Genomic DNA, 13,911 nt, shown 5'->3' with positions numbered 1-13,911 from the left:
CTCGAGATGACTACTTCATTACTCGGGTCCTCAAACAGAAGCTTAACTTTCTTATTCTATTGGGTCTCTGATAATGATTTAAATTGCATATAGTTACTCACTACTCTACTCATGTATACTATAACCCTTCTTTCACCGAGTCTCGGATCGGGTCCATTCGTGCACAACTCACTGCATTGTCTACCGAGCCCTTCATAGAGGGTAGGGTATATATGTATATATGTATGATGATGATGTATTGCAATAAGGTGGTGATGGCTCCGGGCCTTTGATGATCCCACACATATGATTCACCGAACCCCTGAAAGGGCTAAATATATTGTATAATTTGAGCATGCATACTTTCATTATTCACAGAGTACAGGTACAGGTTTCCAATTTTGATATTTTATCCCATGCTTCTCTACTTCAAATACGCTTCTAGTTGTATTACATTATGTTTTACATACTCAGTACATATGTCGTACTGACCCCCTTTCTTCGGGGGGTTGCATTTCATGCCTGCAGGTACAGGTACAGGTTTGGGAGTCTGTCAGCTTATGATTCCATTCAAGCTTAAGTTGGAAGAGGCTCCATTATATCGGAGCCTAGTTATTAACATGAACCGTGGATGTACAAAATTATTTTGTCTATTCAGGGGTATGACGGGGGCCCTGTCCCACCATATATTATCGTTATTATTTTTAGAGGTCTGCAAACAAGTATATGTGGGTTGTGTATGTACGTTTGATTCAGCTGGGTCTACCTGATATATGATATATGTGATTATGTTATGGCAGCCTTGTCGGCTTGCGTGTCCTGTCATGTTGTGATACGAACGAAAAGGGCTACAGGTATATGTAAATGTTATCGCCTAGTGGGGCTCTGTTACATGATATTATCTTATTTACAGTTCCATGTGACCACAACTGATAGATATGTGTACGGGGGGTCCAGGTCAGACCCCAGTCGTGGCCTACGGGGTTGGGTCATGACAACAAAAGACTCATCCTCAAACTGACAACCCTAGATTTGATCTAGCTGAATCATCCGATTTGCTAAGGACTTGATGTCCAAAGCCAATGGTCGCTCATAAATAGAGAGGAAGGCTAGACTACCTATATTCACTACCTTCTAGCTCGAGGCATCTTTTAATATATTTGCCTTTCAAAGATGATAAAAAATAGAGAGGTCATAGTCCTTCAGCAGCTCAATCCATAAACATTACCTCGAATTAAGTTCACTACGGCTCATAATGTACTGAAGGCTCCTGTGATCAATATAGATCTCATAAAAAAATCCATACAAGTAGTGCCTCTAAATATTAAGCTCAAAAACTATCTATGCCAACTCAAGGTCATGAGTGAGGTAGTTGCACCCATGAAGCTTAAACTTCCTTGATGCATAAGCAATAATCTAGCCCTGCTGCATCAGTTAAAAACCCAAACCAACATAGAATGCATCACAATAAATCATGAAACCCTTGATCTCAATAGAAAGAGTCCTTTCATAAATTGAGAGAAAGTATAGAATACCAATACTCAGTACCTTCTGGATCAGCAAGGAAGTCATACAAATAGCTCGCTCAATTTCAGCACGTTTGAAGAAGTTCTGAGTTGCGATTTGACAATTTTGGCCAATTTCGGGTAAGGTAAGGTTTCTCCTTTTAATTTGGACTTTATGGTGTTGTTATGGAGTGTGTTACACGGCCTATAGGTGGATGAAAATGTGAAAATGGCATAGAAACACTTGACACTCAGAATAAACTAAATTGGAGTCGCTATAGTTGAATTGTCGTCGAAATAAAATGTTGTTCTTGTGAGGTGCTGCTGCAGGGGTGTGACTTGTTGTTACAGGGTCTAAATATGTTATAAAAGAGGTGGGGGATCTTCTGGTTGCATCCACATGACCCCCCACTTGGTACGGTTAAAGGTTTTGCAAAATGGAAACTAGAAACCCTATTTTGATATCGTATCTTTGAGCGAGTCATTTGGAGTTTATGTTGTATATTGTTGGTGTGAATTGCATAAAAATATATTGCAGGTTTTTGTTGTTGGTTGTATGTAGTGTTTAGGGATCTATATGGAAATTTGGACAGGGCACATTATAGGGGAGGTGCTGCCCAATTTTCGTTAACGCCTTAACTAATTAACAAACTAGTTGAAGAGACGAACAAGGAAATAGATTCCATGAATACTAAGGTGAAACCTAAGATGCTGGAAAGGTAAGAGTATTTGATATTCATATTAATTTCATGTTGAATAGGTTCATAGGACGATGAGACGAACGGGATAAAGAGTAACTCACAAGAGGTATGTAAAGCTTTTTCTTGGCATGTTTTGGTATAAGTTCGTACAACTATCTTTCTTTCCTTTTGGAAAGTTTTAGCCTTAAGTGAATTTTGTGTGGAATGTGGGGATAATTCCATTCCCAAAACTCCAAGTACGCCTCATAACCCCTATCCACTGCTTAGTATTGGACTTTCTGTAAGGATTGAGTATTGCCTTGTAAGGCTTCTACGTGTTAAACAATAGTGTGTGGAAAGCTATCTCTCATTTCCCTTGATACGTCTTGTACGAAAATGAGATTATGATGCCATAATAGTTCACCGAACCCATGATGGGCCAGGTACGAAATATGTATATGCAGATCACCTGAGGGAAAGTACACACTATATAGAGCTTATTCTCTTTCTTCTTTTGGGCATATCCTGGTCTTAGTGGTAAGTGGAATATGATCTGAACTCTCGGGTAACTCTATTCTTAGCATCGCCTACTTACTTTTGAATATCGAACTCTGATAGTAGTTGAACTATTTTTCCTGGAAACTTCTATACGTTAAAGAGGTACCAATGTACAAGCTCTAAGTCGTAAAGACTATACGAGACTATGTGTTTTGATTCCATAAATGATTTGGCCCTACGTTAATACATGTCTAGGGTCCCCGAGATTACTTTTGAGACAACCTATAATGGCATTTAGAGGACACTCGAGATGACTACTTCATTACTCGGGTCCTCAAACAGAAGCTTAACTTACTTATTCTATTGGGTCTCTGATAATGATTTAAATTGCATATAGTTACTCACTACTCTACTCATGTATACTATAACCCTTCTTTCACTGAGTCTCAGATTGGGTCCGTTCGTGCACAACTCACTGCATTGTCTACCGAGCCCTTCATAGAGGGTCGGGTATGTATGTATATATGTATGATGATGATGTGTTGCAATAAGGTGGTGATGGATCTGGGCCTTTGATGATCCTACAGATATGATTCACTGAACCCCTGAAAGGTCTGACTATATTATATAATTTGAGCATGCATGCTTTCATGATTCACAGAGTACAGGTACAGGTACAGGTTTCCAATTTTGATATTTTATCCCATGCTTCTCTACTTCAAATACGCTTCCAGTTGTATTACATTATGTTTTACATACTCAGTACATATGTCGTACTGACCCCCTTTCTTCGGGGGGTTGCATTTCATGCCTGCAGGTACAGGTACAGGTTTGGGAGTCTGTCAGCTTACGATTCCATTCAAGCTTAAGTTGTAAGAGGCTCCATTGTATCGGAGCCTAGTTATTAACATGAACCGTGGATGTATAAAATTGTTTTGTCTATTAAGGGGTATGACGGGGGCTCTGTCCCTCCATATGTTATCGTTATTATTTTTAGAGGTTTGTAAACAAGTATATGTGGGTTGTGTATGTAAGTTTGATTCAGCTGGGTCTACCTGATATATGATATATGTGATTATGTTATGGCAGCCTTGTCGGCATGCGTGTCCTGTCATGTTGTGATACGAACGAAAAGGGCTACAGGTATATGTAAATGTTATCGCCTAGTGGGGCTCTGTTACATGATATTATCTTATTTACAGTTCCATGTGACCACAACTGATAGATATGTGTATGGGGGGTCCAGGTCAGACCCCAGTCACGGCCTACGAGGTTGGGTCGTGACAACAAAAGACTCATCCTCAAACTGACAACCCTAGATTCGATCTAGCTGAATCATCTAATTTACTAAGGACTTGATGTCCAAAGCCAATGGTCGCTCATAAATAGAGAGGAAAGCTAGACTACCTATATTCACTACCTTCTAGCTCGAGGCATCTTTTAATACATTTGCCTTTCAAAGATGATAAAAAATAGAGAGGTCATATTCCTTCAGCAGCTCAATCCATAAACATTACCTCGAATTAAGTTCACTACAGCTCATAATGTACTGAAGGCTCCTGTGATCAATATAGATCTCATAACAAAATCCATACAAGTAGTGCCTCTAAATATTAAGCTCGAAAACTATCTATGCCAACTCAAGGTCATGAGTGAGGTAGTTGCACCCATGAAGCTTAAGCTGCCTTGATGCATAAGCAATAATCTAGCCCTGCTGCATCAGTTAAAAACCCAAACCAACATAGAATACATCACAATAAATCGTGAAACCCTTGCTCTCAATAGGAAGAGTCCTTTCATAAATTGAGAGAAAGTCTAGAATACCAATACTCAGTAGCTTCTGGCTCAAGGTGTCTGCTTCTACATTAGCCTTGCCAAGATGATAGAAAATAAAGAGGTCATAGTCCTTTAGAAGCTCAATCCACAAATACTTTTTACTCGAATTAATGTCCCTCTGGCTCATAATGTACTAAAGGCTCCTGTGATCAAATAGATCTTATAACGAACTCCATACATGTAGTGCCTTAAAATATCTTAAGTGCGAAAACTACCGATGCAAACTCTAAGTCATAAGTGAGGTAGTTGCGCTCATACAGCTTAAGGAGCCTCGACGCATAAGCTATAACCTAGCCCTTCTGCATCAGTACACAAGCCCAACTAACAATAGATGCATCACAATAAAATATGAAGCCCTTGCCCGTTACGAGAAGATTCAATATAGGGGTGGTGGTAAGCAACTCCTTGAGATTTAGAAAGATCCTCTCACACTCTAACAACCACACAAACGGAATATCTTTCTGATTTAATGAGTCAATAGGGCTGCAATAATGGAAAAACCCCTCAATAAAGCGTTTGTAGTAACTCACTAGTCCAATGAAGCTATGAATCTTAATAACATAAGTAGTTCTATCCCAATCTCAAATACCCTCAATCCTCATTGGTCAATCATAATGCCCTCCTTGGACAAACTTTCCCTAAGAATGCTATAAACTTAAGCCAAAATTCGCACTTTGACAACTTGGCATAAAGACGTTATCTCTTAATGTTTAGAGCTTTGTCCTCAAATATTGTGCATGCCCACTCTGGCTCTATGAGTATAGCAATATGTTATCTATGAATACAATGATAAATGAATCAAGGTATAGCCGCAGGGTAATTATTCAACCTGAAAGATATCACAAGGAATTCATAGTGGCTACAACAAGTCCTAAATGCGGTCTTAGGGATGTTTGTTGACCTAATCCTCAGCTCATGGTAATCGGATCTCACATCTACCTTAGAAAACACTACAACACCCTGTAGCTAATCAACCAAGTCATCAATGTGAGGCATGGGTTAATGGTTCTTCACTATCACCTTGTTTAGCTGCTTGTAGTTAATACACATCCTCATAGTCACGTATTGCTTCTTCATAAACAAAATAGGAGCACCCCATGATGACACATTTGAAAGAATGAACCCCTTACCTAAGAGGTCCTCAAGCTAAACACCAAGCTCCTTAAGCTTTGTAGGTGTCATCCGATAAGGTGGAATAGAAATAGGGTCATGCTTAGCTCCAAATCTATGGAAAATTTAATATCATGCTCTGGGGGAAGTCTAGGTCGGTCCGTAAGGAACACATGCACAAAATCTCTAACCATAGAAAATGAGTCAACTGAAGGGATTTCTCTATTAACATCATGCACATAGGCCAAGTAAGCTAGATATCATAAAGCAACAAACCACTGAGCCCACATGAATGAGATAATCCCCATCGATTTGTGACTATAGTCACCCTGCCACAATACTAGAGGAATGCCATACATGGCAAAGGTAATGTTCTCGCGTAGCATTCCAAGACCACTTGGTGAGGGGATAACCGGTTCATGCTAGAATCACATCAAAAGCTAACATATCTAGCAGAATAAGATTCTCTAGTATCATAACTATAGATGGTCACTAAGCCAGATTGCAACACTTGATCTTCTACTAAAGACTTATACATCGGGGTGGAAACATGAGCATGCTCTAATAAGGACTCAGACATTATACCCGATCAGGGAGCATAATAGACCTATATATATGAATATATGGATTTTGGATCTCCAACAATACAATTGGTGTGGGTGGAGGTTGGGATAGTCCCATACCAACTAGTTGTGGAGGTTCGTATGCTGCTTGCTACTCCTTCTCAGGCTCAAGGGCCTCTTCTTTATAATGGGTTAGTGGTGCAGCCCTCGCACGACCTCTAGGTCGGGATCTACCCCTAGTTGGGGGTATATCTATAAGGTCGGGTGCATCACCCCTGTCCGTTGTACATCGCGTGCGAGCCATACTACAAAAGAGTGAAACATGTAAGATTCAAAGAAACCAATAAGACATATGCTATACGAAAGCCAAGCAAAAGAGGAAATTTTCCTACCGACATCCTGTAGCCTCCCAAATATACGTCACGATGTCTTCCTACTAATTCGCAGGACTCTACTAGATATTACCTCTATACAAGTGAGACCGCTGAACTTGGGGCTAGGATACGAACTTATCATAACCTGATTCCTCAGGTCATGATGACACCTACTATAACACCCTTTTAGGTTAGCCAACCCATAACCCAGAATAGCTAGTTATAGGTTTAAGGGTAGAAACTAAATAAGAATGAGCAATACTAATATAGACATGATAATTCAGCAGAAGGTAAACTAAAATAACATATATGGAACTGATTCCTCCCAAAACTAGAGAGTCACTAGTACAGAGCTATCTAACAAAATATTATAAGTCCCAAAAGTGGACCACTGAAATAAGACTGCCTGCATCATAAAAATAGATATAGAATATAGTATGACTACCAAAATAATAGGTACCCAGTAGGCATCATAGGCCAACTAAACTTGAAATGTAAAGGCAGTACGAAAAGAGGGAATAGGCAAAATAGAGGTCAAGAGCAGAAGTCTAAATTAAGGAAATGAAATGTAATGCACATGAGTGTAAAAGGAACTACTAAAATAACTACAACTAACTACACCTAACTAGATGCCAATAAGCCTAAAAAGTACACTCGGGCCTAAATTTAAATAAAAACACAATCGAGCCCTTATAAACCTACTAGGTACACAAAATAACTATAACTATAGAGATCTAAAATCGAGAACCAAAGGACAAAGAATATAGACCAATAACCACAATCCAACCTAGTAAAATCTGACAATACAAAGGTCGAACCTACCCTATCGAATGCTCCCAAGAAGTACCCAAGATTGATCAAATATAGAGGTTATACCTACCCTACTGGATGCTCCTCAAACTACCCAAGAACAATCAAGTATAAAGGCCAGACATGCCCTACCAGATTCTCCTTAGAAGTGCCAAGACTGAACAAATATCAAGTAGTTATGTCACGACCCAAACCTAGGGCCTAAAAGTGACACACTGAATGAGGAACCCAGAGGTATCTCACCCAAGACTCTTAGCATTAATTTAGCCTTTCGTAGGAAATGACAATAAATAATAAGTGGAAATAAAAAGTGAAAATGGGACTAAGGGAGAACATCATCAAATACGAGTCATCAATAACCTCAAACAATCATCATCTATTTGTGTCCTACCATTCCTCTACTTATAAACTTGGCAAGGGCTAAGACATGTCCCTAGCTCACCCTCAATCGAAATAGAAAAATAACTACCATAAAATGTATCAAAAATTCTTTACATAACAAAGCTAGAAAAGAAAAGGTATATTGCTCCTGAAACATGGGAACTCACCAAAAAGGTAGCCTTTAAAGAAATCAACTAGCCACATGGAGGTGAAAGTGTAGATACGTCAGTCTCTACATAGAGATATCACATTGGGTAAAAGGTATGCGTTAGTACTTTGAATGTACTAAGTATGTAGGCATGCAATTTCTTGAAAATATTAAAGCATTATAAGGTAAAGTGCATAAGTAGATGCATGCATAAGCAATCAATATGGATGACATTTGAAATGTTCATTTTTGTGGGAAAATTACTATAACAGATATCTAAGACCATGCAAATTATTATATGGAATCCAACATAACCCTCTACGTTGGCACAGGGAGATTACTTATCGGGTAGGACTTTATCAAGCTTCATTCATTTCTTTAACATTCCAGACTATTTGTGGATCAACTAGCCTAAGCCTACAAGGGCTCCTATGTTGGCATATAGTTCAAGAAACTAGAGGTTGATACTATGATTCCTTAATCGAACCCCACCACAAGCCTCATTCGATGCTAAGTCAAATCCCACAAAATAGTTTATATAACATAAGAACATAATCATTTACATAGCTATAGATCATCAAACATTATTTGACAGAATAGCTCATTAAAACTCTTCTTTATTCACACAAGTGAGAATTGGCCTTTCACAATTAGAATCCATGATTTTATAATCGTTCTTTCATTTTATAAGACTCCTTTTATCACATATATTTCTTTGATAAACATTCATTTGAAGTCAAAAGATTTCAAGTCCAACTTCTTTGAGGACGTATAAACTTTCAAATAATTGAAATCGATGCTAGCATGAAAAGAGTAATGGAATGCATCAATTAAAATATGTATGAAACAACAACCCGAGTTACCCTAAAACCCTTTCATGCTTTCAAATAAGGATATTTAATAAATCAACCATTTCATGAAAATAAAAGACAATGTGAGCTAATATACATAAATAAACTTCAAATATTTAATAATATATACCTTTGGAAATATAATATGAAAACCCATAAAATTTTCCATTTGATATTGAAGTAATAAGTTGGAAAATACTTGGGCTCCATGGGTGGAAGGACCCATGAATAAAGACCCACATACCTTAGAGAATGAAGCTCTCTAATGAACGATTGAAAATGGAGACTTGAAGACCTTAGGAATGAAACCCTAGCTTGGAAGATAAAACCTTTGGAAGAAACTTAGAGAGGAAAGGATTTTGTGTTAGGGAGTTTATGTGAGGAATGAGGTGCTTAGGAAGACTTTGGGTCGTTAGATAGGTTCAATTCATTCTCCAAAATGACCTCACTTTAATGTTAAGATATGGGAAATGACTAAAATGCACCTTACAAAATCCTGCCGGAGAGACCCTACGACTCACCCCTACGAATCGTAGTTCCTCTTACGACTCAAAAAAAGGGCTCATCCTTTAGGGTATGCGAAAACCCTAAAGACTGAGCCTTTGTAGTTACTTGATAACTCATTCTTATGAGTCATCGACTTTATTACGAGTCATAAACTCGACTCATTCTACAGGGTCTGAACAACCTGCAGGACTAGGTCTTTGAAGTTCCTTGACTAGTCATTTCTATGACTCATCTAAACTTCTACGAGTCATGAACTCGACTCGTAAACTTTCCCCACACTCCGTCCAATTGTCAACCTCAACCTCATTCCTAGAAGTCACTTCTACAACTCGTAGGAGTCTCTAAGACTCATAAACTTATTCGTAGAACCTGAATCAATCCCAATTCCCAAAGTTTTTTCTTTATTTTGACTTTTCAACTTACGGGGTCTTACAATATCTCCCCTTGGGAACATTTGTCCTTTAATGAGATTTAGCTAGCATAGAAAGGACACGGAATGAGGACTTGCACCCTAACATGAATGTAATGACCCAAAAACTTGTGCAAACCATGAGACTTCCATGCTTAACATAAAACATGACTTTAAAATCAACTTTATGAATATGCATGCATATCAAGACAAGGACAAACTAAAGCTTAGGAGTCTTAAACAATTAAAGCATGAATAGCTTAGTACCTTAGGCTTGAGTACAATAAAAGAAATTAGGGTATCACTTCATCATATCCGCTTTCTCTTCCCATTTAGCACTTTCAATTTGTTGTGTTACACCCCACCCTTTTTAAACTCGGAATGTCTCATAAGTTACTTGGACATTATCATGTGAGCCGGATACGCTACGACACTATCAAACGGCTCTAAGGAAGGGAGAATGTGATACCCCATAGTAGAGAAGATTGGAGATGAAATCATACGAGTCCGGAAGGAATTGGAGGCCAAGTAATGGGTCGTAGGACTCGAGTTACCTACGTAAGCTACTAACTTGGAAGTCATACATACTTAAGCTATTGGAGTACGTACCAAGCTTGCGAAGCATGGATTACATAGGCTCTTAAAATGAGACGAGATTACGAACCCACGGGGAAGGGAACAAGATGAAACGAGGAATCCAATAAGAGAGTGACACATGGCATCACCTCAAGCAAGGAGGTGACCCCCCTGCCTGCTTGGGGGTGGGGGTGGACCCCACTACCACGTGGCAGCTCCTAAGTGGTTGCATAGTTAGGTGGTCCAATAAGGGTTGGACACGTGGTTGCATAGAGGATGACACGTGTCACCTCCTAAGAAAACCTATATATGTATGTATTATGACTAAGTACTTCATTACATATCCAAAAATCAGCCAAGAACTTAGAAGAAAAACGTGAAGAAGAGAAAGGAGAAAGGCAGCCACGTTTTGGAGAAGTTAAGGTAAGTTTCTTACTTTTCTTCCGTGAATTAATTATCTATGGTGTTCCTCAATTATGTGGAGGTGTATATATGTATATTACGATGCCTACGGAACCATATTTTCAGTTCTTCACTTGGAAAACTAAGAGAAACTTAAAGAGAAAACGCTAGGGCATAGACCCGTTTTGGAGGGGATAATTGTTAGTAATATTGGTATAACTTCTTGTGTATAGATTAGTTTCGGGTGATTCAATATGTTTTGGAAAGGTATTTCATAGTTCTATAACTTTTATTTAGAATTTCAAATCCATGTTTGCATTTATCTTCTCGAAAAAGGGTGATGAAGTGTAGAGGAGGTACTGCCCAAATTTGGTTTTGGAAATCCTACACGGACAGCTATGAGTATTTTGGTCATATATTTTCATACAAAATTGCTGTAGGGGTAATTCAAATTTTTTGCGACCTTGATACACATTTCTATAACTTTCATTGAGCCCAAAAATCTTGTTTCCTTCAATTACCCCTTCGAAACTAAGTGACAATACAAGACAGTAGGCTGTCCAGAATTCACGTTTTGATAGGTTTGGCGAGTTTTGGCCAATTTTGGGAAAGGTAAGGTTTTTACTTTCCATTTGAAGATTATAGTGTTTTTATATGGTGTATTAAACCCCTTGTATGCTTCTGAAAGTTTAAAAATGTCGTAGAAATGCTCGACGTTCGAAATAAACTAAATTAGAATTGCTATAGTTAAATTGTCGTCGAAGGAGAGTGTTGTTCGTGTGAGGTGCTGATGAAGGGGTGTGATGTGTTCTTTCAGGGCCTAAATATGTTCTAATGTGGGTTAGGGTACTTTTGGTTGAATCTACACGACCCCTCATTGCGTATAATGAAAGGTGTTACAAAATAAAGGCTAGACGCCCTATTGTGCTACCGTATTTTTGAATAAGTCGTTTGGCGTTTGTGTTGTATATTGTTGGTGTGAATTGCTGCAGGTTGTTGTTGTTGGTTTGCTATAGGTCTTAGGGACCTAATTGGAAATTTGGATAGGGCACATTATAAGGGAGGTGCTGCCTAATTTTCATCGATGCCTTAGCGAATAACAAAACTAGTCGGGGAAACGATTAAGGAAATAGATTACATTAATACTAAGATGTAACCTAGGGTGTTGGAAAGTAAAGAGGGTTGATATTCATACTACTTTCATGTTGAATAGGTTCAAAGGACGGCGAGGCAAGCAGGATAAGGAATAATTCAGACAAGGTATGTGAAGCTTTCTCTTGGAATGTTGTTGACATAGTACGTAAAGCTATCTTTCTTTCCTGTTAGAATGTCATAGCCTTAGGTGGTTTGTGGATGAAATGTGGGAATAATTCCATTCCCAAAACTCCAAGTATGCCTCCTAATCTCCATCCACTGTTTGATAATAGAACCCCTATAAAGATTGAGTATTGCCTGTTAAGGCTTCTACATGTTAAAAAGTAGTTTATGAAAAGCTATCTCTCATTTATTTTGATTTGTACTTGGCATGAAAATGAGGTTATGATGCCATGGTTGTTCACCGAGCCCTAGAATGGGATGGGTACAAAATATCCATATAAAGGAAAGTACAGACTATATATAGTTTATTCTCTTTCTTCTTCTGCCATGTTTTAGTTGTAGGTTAAACAGGATATGAGTTCTGGGGTAACTCTATTCTTAGAATCTCTTATTTACATCTGAATATTGGACTTTTATAATAATTGAACTATTTCCCTGAAAACTTCTCTATGCTAAAGAGATAACAAATGTACAGGCTCCAAGTCTTACGGGCTATATGTTAACAAATGTTTCTGGTTCCATAAGCGATTTGGCTTTACTTTAGTACATGTCTAGGATCCCCGAGATTATAATTGATATTGCCCATAATGGCATTTAGAAGTCACTCGAGATGACTACACCACTACTCGAGTCCTCCGAAAAATTTTTAATCTTCTTATATGGTCAAGTCTCTAATAATGATTTAAATTGCATATAGTTACTCACTACTCTACTCGTGTATATTGTAACACTTCTTTCCCTGAGTCCCGGGCCAGGATATGTTCTTGTGCACAGTTCACTGCATTATTCCCTGAGTCCCTCAATAGAGGGCCAGGATACGTGTATAGATATATGATGATGTGTTGTAATAAGGTGGTGATGGCACTGGGGCCATAATGGTTTTACAGAGGTGATCCACCAGACCCTTGAAAGGGCTGGCTATATGATATGATTCGAACATGCATGTTTTTGTAATTCACAAAGTACAGGTACAGGTTTCTGAATTGATATCTTATCCCCTGTTTCTCTATCTCAGATATGCTTCCAATTTATTATGTTATATTTTACATACTCAGTACATATGTCGTACTGACCCCCTTTATCAGGGGGCTGCGTTCATACCCGCAGGTACAGATATAGATTTTGGGAGTCCATCAAATTAGGATTCCATGCAGCTCAGCTGGAAGAGGCTCTATTATATCGGGGCCTAATTTTTGATACTGTCCACGAATGTATAAAAATTGTTTTATCCATTCAGGGGTACGGTGGGGGCCCTGTCCAGCCATATGTTGTCGTTTATATTTTTTGAGGTCTGTAGACATGTATATGTGAGTTATATATGTCAGTTTGGTTCAGCTGGATCTATATGATATATTGTACATGTTGTTATGTTATGGCAGCCTTGTCGGCTTGCGTGCCCTGTCATATTGTGATACAAACAAAAAGGGCTACAGGTATATGTAAATGTTATCGCCCAGTGGGGCTCTGTTACATGATATTGTTTTATTTACAGTTCAATGTGACCACAACTGATAGATATATGTACGGGGGGTCCAGGTCGGACCCCGGTCGCGACCTACGGGGTTGGGTCGTGACATGTTGATTCCTCCAAAAAACTTTCACTGATGCTAATTCCTTGTTCCTCAATCTCCTTACTTGCCGGTCCAAAATTTATACCGCAACCCCTTTATAAGTAAGTTTTGTTTAATATTCACTACTTCTAATGGCACAATAGAACTAGGATCAACCACACATATCTTTAACATAGACATATAGAACACCAGATGAACCATGGCCATTTCCAATGGCAAATCAAACTCATAAGCAACATTGCCAACATATCTCAAGATTTTATACAACCCTACATACTTAGGGATAAAATTCCCTTTCTTACCAAACCGAACTACTCCATTATGGGTGAAACCTTTACATATATCCAATCATCCACATTAAATTCAAGATCTCTCTTTCTTATATTGGAATAGG

This window comes from Solanum dulcamara, chromosome 7 (assembly GCF_947179165.1).
Source record: "Solanum dulcamara chromosome 7, daSolDulc1.2, whole genome shotgun sequence".
Classification (NCBI taxonomy): Eukaryota; Viridiplantae; Streptophyta; class Magnoliopsida; order Solanales; family Solanaceae; genus Solanum; species Solanum dulcamara.
This window is presented reverse-complemented; position numbering follows the sequence as displayed.